At 40.4% G+C, this 18,287-nt stretch overlaps 1 protein-coding gene across 5 annotated transcripts in view; it reads right to left on the bottom strand.

Annotated features, from left to right (window-relative positions):
• LOC135108425 (uncharacterized) overlaps positions 1-3,462 on the bottom strand; it is an 88,992-nt gene extending 85,530 nt beyond the window's left edge. For 2 of the 5 annotated variants that reach the window (XM_064019389.1, XM_064019393.1), the window contains exon 1: positions 3,353-3,462. The gene's annotated coding sequence lies outside the window, so the exon portion shown is untranslated. Of the gene's footprint in view, positions 1-3,319 lie in introns of all 5 variants that reach the window. The other 3 variants (XM_064019390.1, XM_064019391.1, XM_064019392.1) reach the window with 3 other exon arrangements.
• Between the last annotated feature and the right edge of the window lie 14,825 nt (positions 3,463-18,287).

Raw genomic sequence — 18,287 nt, 5'->3', positions numbered from 1 at the left:
AAGAAATGAACATAGAAAATAAAACCACAAAACAACAGGAACAAGAACATAGTGAAAGAAAAGAAAAGAAAAAAATGAATACAGAGAAAAAAAGAAAAAGAACAGGAATAAACTTGACAAAGCAGCCATGTCACTTCCACAAACACTCGTAGGCAAGACACACAAGAAGAATCCTCGTATAATTAGACATCAATAATTTCAGTACCACAACATCATTAGCAAGAGAGAAGGTGTTGCGGAGTTCAGTGATGCTTTCCTCTCGTCATGAAGCAGATGTAAAAATAATAATAATAATAATAATAATAATAATAATAATAATTCTGTTCACTCACCCGCTACAGTTACGTCTACATTCACTCTAGTCTAACAAGTAACTAGCGACTGTGCATAAGTTTAGAGACCGTGTGTGTGTCTATAGTAGTGAAGGGGGTTAATCTTGCCCTCTCTACGTACTAAGAGTGAAACGGACGAGACCTGCTACCCGCCACCCACAGGAACCCATAACACGATCATTAGTCACATTATTCTCCTTAAAAAATGAAAAAAACAGCACACACACACGAACAACCAATCACTCAACTTTAAAAGAGGTCAGAGGAGGAGGAGGAGGAGGAGGAGGAGGAGTAAAAGGAGCATAAGTTACAGTACAATTGTCACGACAGGTACAAGTAGTGGTTCACCTGTCACAGTCACCTGTTTCCTGTCACGTTTTCAACTTCACCTGTCACTACAAAATTCGTTAAGTAGTATCTCTCTCTCTCTCTCTCTCTCTCTCTCTCTCTCTCTCTCTCTCTCTCTCTCTCTCTCTCTCTCTCTCTCTCTCTCTCTCTTTCTGTAATCTGCCTTCCCATAAATTCATAATCAATGCCATTATTTCTTGACTCATTCCTTCAGGAGGGAGTTTTCTCTGCAGCAGTTCCCCCTCCTGCTGATCAATAGAATCCATAAGGTATTACAGAATGCTTGAGATTTTTCTTTTCTAAAAAATATTACTGTTTACGTGAGCGAGCGAGCGTCTGGCTATCCATACATAGAACTTCACCTCTCGACTCACTGTCCTTAACCTTTCTTTAACTTTTCCTATGCTGCACAGCTTTACTTTCCAACTCGTTTACCTGTCTCGAGTATTCGCCTCGTCGTGTCTGTTGGTAAAATCTGTATTCTTTCTGCTCACTTTCCTGTCTAATTACCGCCGTCTGTCTGTCTGTTCATGTGTACTAATTTCCCTGACGGTGTTTCTGTCTCTTCATCCTTCCGTGTATAATGCCTCGTGGTGTGTGGATGGCAACGTAATTTTTCCTCTAGTTCTCCTTGTCTCTCGTATATCAGTCTGTATTGTGTTTACCCTTCATGTCTATCTAACATATCCTCTTGTTTAGCTATTACTCTCTCTCTCTCTCTCTCTCTCTCTCTCTCTCTCTCTCTCTCTCTCTCTCTCTCTCTCTCTCTCTCTCTCTCTCTCTCTCTCTCTTCACAAAGCAGCAGTAATACAGTCCGGTTCCAGTGCAACCAACTACCACCACCACCACCGCCACCACCAGCCTACCACTTACGCTCATATTTTAAGTCTCAAACCACCACACTCTAATAAGGTTCCGGAGGCCTGCCTAATCCTCTCTAGTAATGCCCTCCTCCTCCTCCTCCTCCTCCCTCCTCCTCCTCCTCCTCCTCCTCCTCCTCCTCCTCCTCCTCCTCCCCCTCCTCAGCTTTTGTTCCTTCCCCCCACATTTTCTCGCTCCTCCTACTACAGCAGATGTAAACTTTGCTGTCATCTCTCTCTCTCTCTCTCTCTCTCTCTCTCTCTCTCTCTCTCTCTCTCTCTCTCTCTCTCTCTCTCTCTCTCTCACACACACACAAAGCAGGATTATTAAGCTTCATTACTCCACCGTAAGTTGATTTATGAGTCTCTTTGTATCACTCAGAATTTCCCTGTCCGTGTTAATTATTATTTTTTTTTTTACACTTGTACATGACACACACACACACACACACACACACACACACACACACACACACTCAGGTAACTACGCACATTCTCTTGGTAATCCATCGATATCATAAATAATTCTTGTATAGTAATTTTCTAAACGACCGTCTGCCTACCGCTTGCCCTTACGATATTATTATTATTATCATTATTATTATTATTATTATTATTATTATTATTATTATTATTATTATTAACTTAAAATCACGAAAATTTACTCGTTCACTTATTTCCTCATTTTGCGTATTGTGTGTAGTTTTCCTCTACGGATTTTTTTTTTCTTTTCTCTTTCCACTTTATTTTATGAAGCACTTGCCTCGTTTATTTCAATCCTCGCTACGGTTTTGTTTCTGGTGTTAAATGTGGTTCTGAGCAGTTAGACCTGGAGAGAGAGAGAGAGAGAGAGAGAGAGAGAGAGAGAGAAGAGAGAGAGGAAGCCCACACAAGCACAACACTCAGCATTCTCTCTCTCTCACATTCTCTCTCTCTCTCTCTCTCTACAACTGGGTTCCATTAATTTCGGTTCGTTAATTATCAGTTTCATGTAAACGCGACACTTCGAAACAAATAGCAATCAACCTCTCCTCTCTCTCTCTCTCTCTCTCTCTCTCTCTCTCTCTCTCTCTCCTCTCTCTCTCACAGACACTCATACCATCATTTCAAACATCACACTGTCTCATCTTTCCTTAGGACAAACCTGCAAGCACCTTGTTGTCACTGCCACTACTCATCTATACATTACTGAGGAGAAAACAGCGCTGCCCAGATTTTGAAACGCTTCGGGTCCTCATAAGGGCTATTTTCAAAGGCCACAGAGAGGACACTCGGGTTCTCATGGGTATTGTTTTCTTATCGGTGACGCAGAATCCTCGTTTGACTATGAAAACACTCTTATGAACCCCATTAGCTCCACCACTCGAGTCTGCTACAAGCAATCGAAATAAGGCGTCGAGACGTTCGAGAAAGCAGTCCTATTTTTTTATGAGCCACCTCCATCACCACCACCGTCACCTCTTCAAGAAGCACAAACATGCAACACTCGTACACACAACCACGTGTACCAGCACTTTTACAACATCGGAACAATTCAATACAACTCAGGCTTCACACACAGAGACGAACAAAATGAAGTAAGGGCGGGTACTGTATAATCTCCTCCGTTGGTCAGTCCTCGCCTCCTCGGAAACTTTGCAGCAGCGCAACAAACGCACACTTCGAGTCTAGTTCGCTATGTTTATAACGCAGCACCGCGAGGAAAGGAAGTTATAGTTATAGTGGTGTTAGTAGTTACATGTTGAAATGGAGGAAATTAAGTTTAAGAAGGAAACCAACCACGTGTCTCCTGAAGGGTAAAGCGTCACTCACCGCCAGCCAGCAATACACCTCACACCCGTCTGTCGCACCCACTGTCTGCTTGGCGCGGCGGCCCGGGGTTGTCGCGCCGTGGCAACCCCGCACCACCACGGAGCAGATGCCAAATGTCGCCATGCCTTTTACTTACCCTCCTCACATCTCTCTCTCTCTCTCTCTCTCTCTCTCTCTCTCTCTCTCATAATATTAGATTTAACAACACACCACCTGCTTTTGAATCGAAAATCAGTTTTAATTATTTATCTATTTACTTGTTTGTTTGTTTTTTTTTTTTTCATGAGTGCTCTCTCTCTCTCTCTCTCTCTCTCTCTCTCTCTCTCTCTCTCTCTCTCTCTCTCTCTCTCTCTCTCTCTCTCTCTCTCTCATAACATTAGGTTTACCAACACACCACCTACTTTTGATTCGAAAATCAGTTTTACTTATTTATATATTTACTTGTTTACTAATTAATTAATTTATTTATTTATTTATTTATTTATTGCATGTAGAGTGCTCTCTCTCTCTCTCTCTCTCTCTCTCTCTCTCTCTCTCTCTCTCTCTCTCTCTCTCTCTCTCTCTCATGTATATTTTCTCGCACTAATATGAAATTCGTGCTGTTTCCCTCCCTTTATTTCCTTCCCTCACTTCCTCCCTATCTCCCTTCCTCGCTCGCTGCTTCGCCTCCCTCCCTCGCTCGCTGCTTCGTCTCCCATTCTTCGCATGCCTCCACTCCTCCCGCACTGCTCACGCCATCCCATGACCCTTTTCACATGCGTGGACGCTCCTCCCTTCTTTCACCCCCACCTACTCATTACCGCCACTTCTTCCCACCCTACGACTATCGCAGTATGAAAAGTATGGATATCTGAAAAACAATTATAAGTAACCTCATGAAGGGAAAATGATGATAATTGAAGAAACGAGTTATCAAATATCTTTGTAACTTTTGCCTTGCTATATTTCCTTCGGATCTGTCCTCGCCGAATAGGCATAATAAATCTAATGGGTTATGTGCGGGAATTAAATAAAAAGCAGTCAAGCCTACCAAGATAATTTTGTCGTTTATAGTAATATAAGACAGCGGCGTTGTTTCCTGATTTGTCTCATTCTTTCTTTCAGGCTCTTCATTCCCCAATAAAAACAAAAGCTAGGAAGAAGTCAAATTCGCAATCGACACATCTAACAGAACTTTCTTCTTCTCGATAACGTAAGGGTATGGATAAATTCATGAGTGAACGAATGAATGAATAAATAATGAATACAGACCAAGAGTATAAACATTTGCGTAAAATATGCCCCAGTGGTGTCCCTGTCCTCCGCTCCTGAACAGAGAAAGTCATCGAGAAGTCGTAATCGATGAGTCTGGTAATTCCTTCCATTTTCTTTTCTTTTTTTTTTTTCCCTTCCTTTTCGGTGTATGAACGAATGAATGCAGACTAAAAAGTATTTATCTCAAAGAAAATGTGCCTCTTGTCGACTTCCTATTACCAGTAAAGGAAAGTTAAAAGGCGAAGTCGCAATCAGATTAGATTTTTAAGTGACCCGTTGACATTCCCTGCTGTAAAGTGTTCTAAAGTCGAAGGAAGCAGGGTGGGGGGGGGGATGCAGAGGAAGAAGGTTTGTTCCAGGCTATACCGGTAAAGGTGAAGGGGGCGGGGGCGGAATGAGGGCGGGAGGTCTGTATTGCACATTACTCGAATCCGCATTGAACAGGTAACGGAGAAGGTTCACAGAATGTGTTTACCATGCACACTACTACACCACCCCGCCTGCCACTTGACTCCGTCCACACTCGAGATAGAGCTGATCAACGTAGTGGTGTCATTTTACATGATTCGGAAAAAAAAAAAAAAAGTATAGGCAAACTGCTCCCCTATTAGTTCTTGATCTTTGCGAGGCTCTTACTTTAAAGCAGTTTATTATTCTATACATTCGCTTCTGTTATATTTGCAGGCATGATATGACATTACTAGCAACACTCCTACCTGGAATGTTCGGTATCCTCTAACTCCCTGTTTCCACCACAGTTTTTTTTTTTTTTTTTTCATTTCAATATTTCCTGTACTGCTGTTCATTGATAGCGTATTCTTTAAGAACCATAAATAGCTTTAGTACTCTTCTAACATCTAACCAAGTCACCCAACGTGTGCACTGTGTTTCTTCGAAGTAAGTAATTCAGTTTACCCTCAGTCTTCTTTTCGTCATGTATGCCAGTGTCGCTATCGTTTTTCTGGTACTGAGCAGCTACTGTCTTCTTAATTATCATAATCTACTAATTGAATGGAGTCCTCAAGTGACGCAGATGCCGTCGTTCTGACATGGTAATTTTCCCTTATAACAGTGAATTTCGCAACCTGTTTAACAATCAGAGCGGTCCGCGATACTATTGCGTACTACCTTCTGTTAGATGTTTAATTGATTACCAGAACGCCAGATGGAGCACGGGTATTCCTAACGTGAATAGTAAGAATCTTTTCATATCATCCAAACATTTAATCATACGAATTTCATTAATATTACCTACCTGACAAAATAAAACTTAATACAGAAGTTGTCACTTAGTGATTGTTGCATATTTGTGTAAATGGAAGCAGAACTGAAACCGGTTTAATTGTGAGAACAATGAGAGAGAGAGAGAGAGAGAGAGAGAGAGAGAGAGAGAGAGAGAGACAGACACTACGGCACTGCAGGAAAAGGAGAAAATAGCAAAATGCAAAGCCAGTCTGCTCCTTGAGAAGTTTGATACTTACCTCTTGAAAGAGTTAAAGTCTTGTTAGGGAGGAAAACAGGGAAAGGCCAGAGTTTACTGGAAATGGAGGGAGGATGGAGTGAAGGCTTGGGTTATCTTGTCTTGCATAAGTGGCTTCAATAGACATGAGAGTCTTGTGATGGCAGAATAAATATGCACACAAATCGGAATAATGTAGTAACCATGAATAGGCAGGTTGGTACATTGTAGTAACATATGCTTTCACCCAATCTTCGCCATTGGGCTCATCTGATCACAACCTCATATCTGTATCTTGTCCTATCGCTCCAATCCCTCCTCAGGATCCCCCAAAGCAGAGGTGCCTCTGGCGTTCTGCCTCTGCTAATTGGAGGAACCTGAGGAGGTATTATGGTGATTTTCCCAGGAATGATTACTGCTTCCGTGTCAGAGAGCCACCTCTGTGTGCTGAGCGCATAATAGAGGTGATAGTGTCTGACATGGAGATGTACATTCCTCACTCTTTCTCTCGCCCTAAACCTTCCAAACCTTGATTTAATACAGCCTGTCCTCATGTTATACATGATAGAGAGGTGGCCCACTAAAGGTACTTGAGCCTTCCATCACCTGAATCTCATGCACTGTATTTTTCTGCCAGGAATCATGCCATGTCTGTTCTCCAACTAGCCAAAAACTCCTTCAGTAATAGAAAGTGTCAAAATGTTTCAAGATCTAACTCCCCTCATGACTTACAGCACCTAGCCAAAAATATCTCCAATAACTTTGCTTCTTCATCTTTCTCTCCTTTACTCCAACCTGATGGCACTATTGCTATCACATCTATCTTTATAGCTGAACTCTTCATTCAAACTTTTGCTAAAAAATTCCACCTTGGATGATTCAGGGCTTGTTCCTCCCTCTTCTCCATCATCTGACTACTTCATGCTATCCATTAAGATTTTTCACACTGATGTTTTCCATGGCCTCGCTGGTCTTAACCCTCAGAAGGTTTATGGACCTGATGGGGTCCCTCCTATTGTTCTCCAAAACTGTGCCTACATGCTTGCACCTTGCTTAGTCAAACTCTTCCAACTCTATTAACATCAACCTTTCCTTCCTGCTGGAAGTTTGCCTACATTCAGCCTATTCCTAAAAAGGGTGACTGCTCTAATCTTTCAAACTACCATCCTATTGCTTTCCTGCCTCTCTAAAGTTTTCTAATTTATCCTCAACAAGAAGATTCTTAAGCACCTATCACTTCACAACCTTATATCTGATTGTCAGGACGGGTTCCATCGGGGCTGCTCTACTGGTGATCTGGCTTTCCTTACTGAGTTTTGATCATCCTCTTTTAGGGATTCTTGTGGAACTTTTGTTGTTGCCTTAGACATATCAAAACCTTTGATAGAGTCTTGCACAAAGCCTTGATTTTCAAACTTCCCTCCTACAGCTTCTATCCTTCTCTCTGTAACTGGCCCTTGGCCTGTGGCTCTCTTACATAAAAAAATAAAAAATAAAAAAGTGATGGCAGACGACCACAACAGACCCAAGTACTGAGGAGCCCTGTGGTAGTGAGATTCCCTTCTCCTCACTGTGAGAGGACTGTGTTTCTTTCACTCCTCCAAGGATATTCAGAGACTTTAGCTTCATTCACACATTGGCGAATTTAGATGGTGAACGCATTGCATTTGCAGTCACCATACCTTCACAATGGGTTCACAGCAGAGTCACAATGCATTTGCAGCAGAGTTGCCAGACCAGGCTGAGTTGCAGTGCCTTCACCAATCAATGATGAATGTTTTGGACTGTTCGCAGCTGCTGTTCAAAGCACATTTGCAACAGAGTGGCAGCGCATTTGCAATGCATTCTCCAGAGTTGCAGCAGATTCACATTGGTGTCACATCACAGTTGCAACATGTTTATTGCACATTCACAGCGCATTCACAGTGCATTCACAGCATGTTTACAGCAAGTTCGCCAAGCATGAGAGTCGCCACATATTCACAGCACAGGAAGTCGCAGCAGAGTTGCCATCAAAACTCTCCAGTGTCTGAATGGGTCTTTAATAGTGACACATTGAGGAAAAGTGACTAGCACACATCTTGGACTTATTGAACATTAGATTGAGAGGCTTGGTGTGTGTGTGTGTGTGTGTGTGTGTGTGTGTGCCGAATGATACACAGCCTTTTATCATAATTATTCTAAACTCTCCTCATCCTGACTTTATTAAAATTATCACAGATAATAGTGGGTTAACTCCAACATTTGTCTATATGGCTCAGGTCTGCACTGATTGATGCTGGTTGCTCATGCAAGAGAACCAGCGTTCTCTGTGCACATACCCCATGGATACGAGCCAGAGGCGTGAAGCACGCATGATTTAAAGAAGGATTTTCAAGGAAACTAATGAGAAAGTCCCCTCATTCCAAAAACCAGGAGAGAGACAAAGAGAGAGAGAGAGAGAGATGTATTTACCTAGCTATAACATATGGGAAAGGAGCTATGCTCATACTGTCCTGTCTCCATGTCTAATTTTGTCCAACTTATCCTTAAAATCATTGATGTCTCTTACACAGACTGTTTCCTCTTCCAGTCTGTTCCATGCTTCTATGCTTCTGCTTGGAAAGCCACACTTCTTCACATCTCTCCTGTTCATCTTCATTCTCTTACTGTGTCCTCAAGTTTCTCTCTCATTCCACACACAGATAATCTTTTATCCAACTTCTCCACTTCACTCGCCATCCAGTACACCACTATTAGATCTCCTCTCGCTCTTCTTTCTTCCAGTGTCGGAAGCTTCATTTTATTGAGTCCTTCCTTGTATGGCATCATAATGGTTGGGCAAGATGGTAGACATCCAGAGTTTGCATTCAGGAATTCACTTACGTAAGTCTGCCATTTCAAATTTGCAAACTCCATCATAACTCAACATTACAGCTTACAGATGGTATTGATGCATTTGTTGAAATTTTCCCTCACCGTATTACAGCACCTGAGACATTCTTTCCCAAGCAACAGGAGTCAGTCATAGCAACAACCAAGCATCACATAACATGGCCAAAGGAGATGAGAGAGGCAACATGAACTAGCAGGCAGAGATGCTGTATTAGTGATGGTGGAGATAAAATGATACATATTAAAGTATATATACAGCATGTATTTTCACTTTCATGACTGACATGTTGTGGGGCTATTATTCTATTTATGACTTGCATAATGCCAGCTGTAATGCTACAAATTCAATGTGATTAAATTATATCCAATATAAGTTATACAGATATTATGTGAGTAGTAATATGTACTATAGTTTCCAGAGAGTGGTACAAAGTTTATTATGAGAGGCATAGGTGGAGGAAGCTCATGAGCTGATCTTCCTTCTAACAATTCTCTCTCTCTCTCTCTCTCTCTCTCTCTCTCTCTCTCTCTCTCTCTCTCTCTCTCTCTCTCTCTCTCTACATGTAGGGTAGATTGTATACATCATGTGTAAGTACTTGGCTTAACCATCTCAAACTGCCGGAGGAGTCCAATGAGCTCTAGTGAAAACATGCTGTAATGACTGGGAGTACAAATGCCCTAAAAATTATCTTGAGACCTGACGATTGTTGTGCTACTGACTTTTGTTGTCTTGATCGGGGGTTCAGTTCCCAGCTTAAGGTCTCTCATGGCCAATCATTCATCTCGTCTCCAGGTAACTTTCTCAGTCTTTTTACGAATTATCCAAGGGGGCATTACACTGGTGGCAAGCAGTAAAGATCTCCATAAAGGACCTGATGATTGTTATGGTTCCAACATCTAAGGTGCTATTTTTTGTTCTGGCCAAAGGTTCAGTCCTTGATTGGTCAGGGGTTCTCATGGCTATGTACAGCCTAACATTTGTTACTGCATGGTGTGTCTGTTTTAATTTTCTTTGTACAAATCTACCTCAGCTGTGTGTACTAGTTTATTTTTCCTCACTTTCACATCATTGACAATCTCCACAGGTCCTTCACTTTTATATATCACAGTAAACAAGAGATTTTATTATTATAAGTGGCTTTGTGTTATTCAAGTGTTGATTTGGATGGCTGATCAGTCACGTGTCAGTGTTTTTACTCAATGACCCGTGGCAAGATTCATATTCTGTTATGTATTGCAGATGTATTTCAGTTATTAAGACTTTGCTTACATGTTATTGCATGGTACTGCACAGTATTGTTTTATGTCCATGCTTCTGTGCTTTTTGTTATTGCTTTGTACAACCAGCAGTAATATATGAGTTTGTAATGCTTTTATATTATTACTTGATAATTGGTAGTAAGATGTACATTAAAGTATTGTATACTGTTAGTTTTGTTTGTATTAGTGTTGTCCATAGATTGGGTCAGGTTTTGTTTAGTTCATATTAAAGCTGTGTTATGCATATATTAAACCATCAATTTTTTTATTTATTAATTAATTTATTTATTTTTTGCAGGTCTGTTTCCCCTTCAACTTTTATAGCACATAGTTACAACACAACTGACACCAAGGCACTGTTTTATTAGCTTTTTGCAGCTTTAAGATCTATCCTGCTTTCAGATAAATTTCTCATCATTAACATGGAGTGCCCAAGTACATTGGTGGCACTAGTAAAGATTTCCATTATGGATGTAAAGGTATAATTTCCCTCTACGGTATGTCTGGATAGGTATCACCCCATGTTCTCTCTGAAAAAGCTCAGACTAATAGAAAATGGAGTCTGATGTGTTCATGGTAGAGAAACTGAAACACTAAAAAGTGTTTTGAACAGAAGGAGAAAGGTGTGTAATGACTGGGAGTACAAAGACCAAAAAGAATTGTCTGGGAACCTGGTGATCATTATGGTTCTGACACCTGAGGTCCTCTCCTTCTATTTTCCTGATCATGAGTTTGATTCTCAGCTAAGAACTTTTCATGGTTAAAGGATTTCATGGCTATGTGATAATAAATTATTTCCCATAAGAAAAGGGAGGATCATGGTGTAGGTGTCATACTTTCATCTAAGGCATATGAACCTAGTCCATTAGACTAGTAATCAAGTTGTCTAATCACTCACAAATAAGGAAAGCATTTCTTAAAATAAGAATTTGCCTTTATAATACTGATAGTTTAATAAATAAATCAAAATTCACTACTCATCTCAAACATACACAGCCTGGTGGTGCAGTGGTCAGCTAGCTGATTCACAGCCTGGATTCCTGGATTCATTCCCAGGCCAGGTCAGGAGCCTTTGGGTGGACTCCTTTGTTGTGTAGCCCTTGCTCATCTAGCTGTGATCAGGTACCTGGTGTAAGTTGGGAGGTGTGACCCACAGCTTAGGGGGAGAAACAAACTCCTGAAAAAATATAAAGGGTGGCCTGATCACCTCAAGGCCTGGTCTTCCAAGTTGTCAGTACAATGTGGCAGCCAAAGTATCACAGTGTAGATACTGATGGAGGGTTAATGTGTAAATTTTCACCTGGTAAGGCTATGACTTGAAATAAACCAAAAATTATTATTGTTATTATTATTGTATTGCAGTATTTTACAATTGAGGGATTAACTTGTGCTTATCTTCCCTGAAAATCTTTCATTCCATCCCACTCTCCTCTTAAGTAGTTTGAATCACGTGCAATAGGTGAGATGCGTGTTTGGTGACAGTGAAACTCACTAAGGTGAGAGTAAGCTGGGATAATAGTAACAAAGCCAGTTAGAGGAGGATACAAGCTAGGTACAGGAGGTAGAAGATGATAAGACAGATCCAATAACATAAAGTAGTGTGGGTAGGAATGCCAGACAATTCCAAGGTTGCCAACACCTTGTGGAATGATACGAGGACTTGATACCATAGCCAGTGGCTATTCAGTGTCCTATTTATAGCTAACTCCTATTGCAGGCAGACCTTTGTTCTCCTGCTGGAGCCTAACACCTGGAACTATTAATAGTGACAAACCTCCCAGCAAATTATTGTTATCATACTACAGTACTAATGTAATGGCCATTACAGAGTCATGGCTACTTCCACGTATTCCTGACTCATTTCTAACTATACATGCTTATCATCCCACGGCACACACTGCACCCTGATGTAACCAGACATCTTTGTAATCATGGAGTATGCATGTATACAAAGGACAACCTTTCTTTTATCTCATTATACATCAAATGTACAAACCATAAATCTAGTTTATCTTAATCTTTACATCCAGCCTCTTCTAATCCTTTCAAAGACAATTTATCCTGATTACATTCTTAGAACAATCTTGTATTAATAAGGAAGTTCTAATCCATGGCAATTTTAATTTGCCTGCTACTGATTGGTCAAGGGATGATGCAATGTGTCTGAATTATGACCCATTATCCAAGCATTCACAGACTGTTTTAATACAGTTAGTTTATTTTATTGAGTTGACTTTCTGGCATTTCTTTTTTTCTAGTATTATACTAGATTTAATATTACGGGAGCTGCCATGGTACAGTGGGACCACACGCACTTTGTGGGTCAAGGGGTCCTCAGGTGCACTGGCCTGAATCCTGACCACAGTCTAAGGGTGGGAAGGGCATTCACTCAGGGTAATGGTTATCCAATGCCAAATCCAAAGTCCTTCATTAGGAGGCATTGTCCTAGCCATGACAGATTAAGGGAACATATAAAAATAAATAAATAAATAAAAAATAGAGTTAATATTATCAACCAAAGAAGAAAAAACTGTTAATGTGCAGTCTTTATGCCTACATCCAAGGTGCAATCATTTTTCTATTTAGTTGGGGTATTACTACATGTGTTGCTCAGATAATAGTAATAATACATACCTGAAGTAGTGAGCTTGAATTAAATATAAATATAAAATGATAGATGAGCATTTATCCAATACTGACTGGCACTAAGAGTTTCGTCATCTCTCAGTTGTTGCGATGATGACTAAACTACTAGAAATTTTACACTCTTTGATTGATTTGTTATATACTTCTCTGCACCCAACCAAAATTTTGCTCTCTATACTAGCCCCCCACCTGCTCTGAGACAAGGCAGAAGGAAAGCTTTGCAGTATTTTAAATACATCAGGAGATTTTTTGGACACCAATCAGTAATCCTCACAGGCTTTTGGTGAACTAAAACCATATCAACCACCAGTATAAGAACCATTTTATTTAATTCCAGGTAATCTATGAAAAGTCTTTAATTAGTAAAATTAAGGATTACCCTAAATGCATTTGGAGTAAAAATGTTAGTGATCTCTTAGAGGCTTCCCTGAAACAATCAAATGGGTTGAGGAGTGTGGTGTCATGGCAGAAATTTTTGTTGACAGTTTTACCTCAAAATTCAAAGATGGTATCCCTAACCCTCTTTGCCATCAGACATTCTAGAGTGTACTTGAGGACTTAACTATCACATTGTCTAATATATCTAAGGGACTCGTGGATCTCGATGCCAGCTGGTACCTGATAGCCTATACCTGAGACTGCTGAAGGCTTGCCCTTCATTGACTTATCCTGTTCAGGAAATACTATAAGAACTGGTATTCTCCCAGAAACCTGGAAGGTTTCAGAAATAATACTAATCTTTAAGAAAGGCTTCTGTTCTGACCCATTAAATTACAAACCAATAAGTCTAACTTTGGTCTGTTGCAAGCCTATAGAGAGGATTGTGACAGAACATATTTTGTAACTGCCATGAACAAAATAAGATCTTTTAGCCAACTAGTATGGATTTGGATATGGTAGGACAGCAGATGATCAATTGTCAATGACATGCAACTTTGTCACATGTGTGGTGTATATGGTCTTACTTGACTTCTCGAAAGCTTTGATGTGGTGAGTCATTCTATCCTGATTAAAAAATTCAACAGTATTGATATTTAAAGCTGTATATTAAACTGGATCAGCTCCTTTTTGCAAAATAGAACAATGCATGTGTCTCTGGTGCCAAAAGTGCCTCTAGAGAATTCAACAGTGGTGTGCCTCAAGGCTCCATGTTGGAGATGCTACTTTCCTTGGTATAAATTATGTGAAGCATTTGCTATCTGCTATTGTGCACAATTGCAAAATCTTTGCAGATGACCTAAAGATTTATCTTAAAAGCTGCCTTTCATCACCTCTAGCATTACCCTTAAGTACTTCTTCATGCCAAAATGACAGACAGCATTTGTAGTACAAACCTGAAAAAAAATTTAGGTTCAAGAAAGAGATAGGAAGGAACTGGCTCTTAAATAGAGTGGTTGATGAATGGAACAAATTCAGTAATCAGGTTGTTAGTGCTGAGTCATTAGAGAGCTTTAAAAGAAGATTAGACAAATTTATGAATGGGGACAATAGGCAGTAATTGGTAGGTATGTTTCATACAGGGATTGCCACGTGTAGACCTTATTGCAGATTCCTTTATATTCTTATATTCTTATGTTGTTTGGAGATTTCAGTATGGTGGTATGCCATGGCAGCATGTCGGTACCTCATTCAGCTATTACTCCCAGGGGCATAAAATATTCATTCTAGATTCGCATAGGGACCTTTGTGTTTTTGTAGACTCCTAACTGATGTTCCATCTCCACATCAGATCTATTGTCAATAAAGTTTGTATTCAAATTTTCTCAGCTGCGCTCTTTGTTGACTGCTCACATTGTATAAACCCATATAAGGACTATTTTAGAATATGCCTATTATGTTTAGAACACAGGTTTTCTAGGGTATCTCCACCTGCTTGAATCAGTTTAGAGGTCTTGGACTCATCACATTGATGAACTAAGTGAGTCATCTTACATTGAATGCCTCAGGACAATTGGCCTATACTCAGAACAAGGTCATTTACTTATGGCTGACTAGCTGAAATATTGGAACATTTTCATGGTGCGAATTTTATCAGTCCTGAGGAATTGTCTGTCACACAGAGCACAAGGGAGCCATAGGTACAGGATTGCTCAAACTCACTGTTCTATTGAGGCCAGGAGGTTTTTTTTCATTAGGTGCATCATGCCATGGAATTCACTGCATGACCAAGTTGTTGCCTTAAATTCTATCTCATCTTTTATATCAGCACTAATTTCCAATCCGAGCTCACTTTCTTATCAGTATTAAGGTTAAACCCTTACTGCACCCTGCTTCCCCTCTACAAGATAAATCACTAACAATTGTTAATTCATTTCTTTACACACACACAACTGAAATTTCTTAATTTATCAATCTACTAACAAAACATTAAGGATAATCTTACCAATAGCAGCTTCTCATGAAGCAGCTAAATTATGTGCACATGGCGATGAATACTCATTGTACAACACGTGTGTGGGGCTTTTGCTTTTGGGGTCACATGTAGTTACATTACAGTGTGACATGATATGTCTTGCATTGCATCACAAATTCTAAGTCTGTGCTGATGAGGCTTGCTTAGAGGGGTACAGTGTAATGCATGTACTATGTTTGTTTCCAGTGTGGAATGGCACATGCTCTCTTGTATCTCTTTCATTCAACTAATGAGACCTGTCCTTTTAATGATGTTTTAGAATGTTACTAAACGTCCTTTACTTCAAGCTAACATGTTAATTATTTTCGGCTAATCGCCATATGGATACGTAGTGGTTGAGGTAGTCAGCCAGCCAACTACAAGGTTACCCAATGTCATAATGGCAGCCAAGAGAACTGGATGTAAATTCAAACACTGGAATTTTAATGTGCAGTTCCATAAGCAGGATGACTTGGGTGTACATTTCTTAAGATTGCACTGTGTTTTGCCAAAATCATTCAAGTACTGAATGCTTGGTGGCATCAGTGCCCTTTGAGGATGAGGAAGAGGATGACCAACCACACCTTGGACCTTCCACTTCCTATTAAGGTATACAGTTAGGCTAGGTTAGTGTCCTTAAGGGGGGTCCAGAGGGGGCAAAGGCCCCTGGTGTACCAGCTTCAGACACCACCCTGACTTCCCCCCATGTAACATGAGATGACACTGACCTGATCACTGGCCCCATGGGCAGGGAGCTTGGTCAGCCTAGTCCACCCCTCCTTGGAGGGCAGACATGTGGCTGTGGTTCTGCTTATTTCTCATCTTTGTAGATTTTTTACATTAAAATACCAATCTTCTATATCACATGTAGCCTTCTACTCTGGACTGCATGGACCTCTAAAAATAACTATACACTAGATCCAACTGGTACAAATGGTGGCAAGTTGTCAGACGGAGGGTCAACTCAGCGTCATTGTGTTTCCATGCCTGTCTCCTCTGCTCACATGCCAACTGCTCTGCCCACCTGCTTCAGCCTTCATGGTGTGCTTTGAACTGCTTCTGTGCTACTGCTACCTGCTGCATTATGGTTTTCTCTGGTGTTGTGTTTGGCTGCCTTACCTCTGCCACACTGTCCCATGTGTGTTGCTTTCACTCTGGTTGCACCTTCATTGCCTCCTGACTCCTGGCTCCTGCTACCTGCTGTGCTGACCATCTAGGCTTTCTGCTTGTGGCTTACATACGACTGCCATGGCCATCCACGCTCAACAACGGTGCATTCTGCTGCTGCTTGTGGGCCTTGGGCCTGTCTTTTTCTCTTATCAGCCTGCCCTTTCATCTTGTGCTCCTGTCAGTTTATATTGCCCTGCACCTGGCTGTTCCTGTTAGTTTCTGCGTATCCAGCCAGCTTATATCACTGCCATCTTCCCAGCTGTCTACAGCTTTTGGGCTACAATTTGATGTGTTATTTTAGTGTTTCTGCCAGTACAGTGTTATTTTCCTAATTTTTATGACAAAGTGTGCCATATTTCTGAGGTTTTCTAGTGGTATCATAGTTTTTTCTGGCCTGTTGTTTGCTGTTCTAAACTTTTAATGTCAAAACTAGTGTGTCCCTTGTGGTTGGCCAGTGTGTACCTGCTGTTCTCATATCATGGCTGTGTAGGCCTTATGATTGGCCAGTGCATGCTTGGTGTTTTGATGTCACAGCTGTGTGAGCCTTGTGACTGCCTCTGTCTCTGCCTCTGTGTGGGCTGGGAGCTTGGTCACTCTAGTCCATCTCTCCTCGGAGGGTGGACATGCGGCTGCGGTCTTGTTTTTTCTGTACAGTATTTTTATATCAGTATAACACAGTCTTCTATATTGCATGTATCCTACCCTGGACTGCATGAACCTCTACAAATAAATACACAGTACATACAATTTATACACCAGTTAGGTTAGGTTAGTGTCCTTAAGGGGAGATCCATGGAGGTGAATCTACTTAGTTAGTTAGATTAGAAAGTTCCATAGTTTTCAAAATATGGCATTTCATCCTTAGACTTTTCATGAATGTACAAATTTGGCATAATTTGGCTTCCCCCACCCTAAAACCTCACTTTCCCACTAGGTCCCCAAGCTTGTTGGAAATAATAAAAGAGAAAAGAAAATAGGATGTATAGTGTTAAACTGCAGTTTTATAGGTTAGGATAGTGTAGTGGAATATATGGAGGGCAGAAGCCTCCATTTCGCAAGGTCAGTGAATAGCGTAGCGTTCGTTATGCGGAGTCAGACATTCCGTTTGTTGACTTTTTTTTTTATGATTTTCCAAAAAACAGCGTTTTTCTCCTTATATTTTGGTTTACCCCGGCCTAAAACCCCGTTTTCCCACCCTCCCCAGGTCCCCTGGAGCGGGGTCTTAATGGCACTATTCACGTAAGAGAATCGCGAATATTACGTCATCCTTTTAAAGTTCTTCTAATAAGCCATTTATAAATATTACTATATTAGGCTTAAGCAAATGTAATGTGGTTCAAAACACACACACACACACACACACACACACACACCATATATGCACTGATACTGCAATCTGTACTCAAAGAAACATATTGCTGAATAATAATAATAATAATAATAATAATAATAATAATAATAATAATAATAATAATAATAATAATAATAATAGAATGCACAGTAACAAGATGGACACAAATTCTCATAAAGATGTCAAGAATGATCAGTAATCCATACCGCTCGAAAATGAAAATTATATGATTATGTAGTAAAAGAAAAAAAAATAACGTTGAGTAAATATAAACAAAACAACGTGAAACAAACAATCCAACAAGACATAAGATCACGAAATTTGACTACTGGAGTTTTCCCAACAGAGGAATAGATCAGCAGAATGTTTTACTAGAGAAAGGGATGTGTGCATAAAATCAAAGAAAAATTGTGATGATATGCTTACAGAAATAGATATATACAGAAATAGAAATAGAGAAATAGATGAGTTGACTGTAAAGACGACCGACTCCGTTCTTTGTAAATACATGATGATAGTACCATACGCT

The sequence above is a fragment of the Scylla paramamosain genome, chromosome 17, assembly GCF_035594125.1.
Source record: "Scylla paramamosain isolate STU-SP2022 chromosome 17, ASM3559412v1, whole genome shotgun sequence".
Lineage (NCBI taxonomy): Eukaryota > Metazoa > Arthropoda > Malacostraca > Decapoda > Portunidae > Scylla > Scylla paramamosain.
This window is presented reverse-complemented; position numbering and strand designations above follow the sequence as displayed.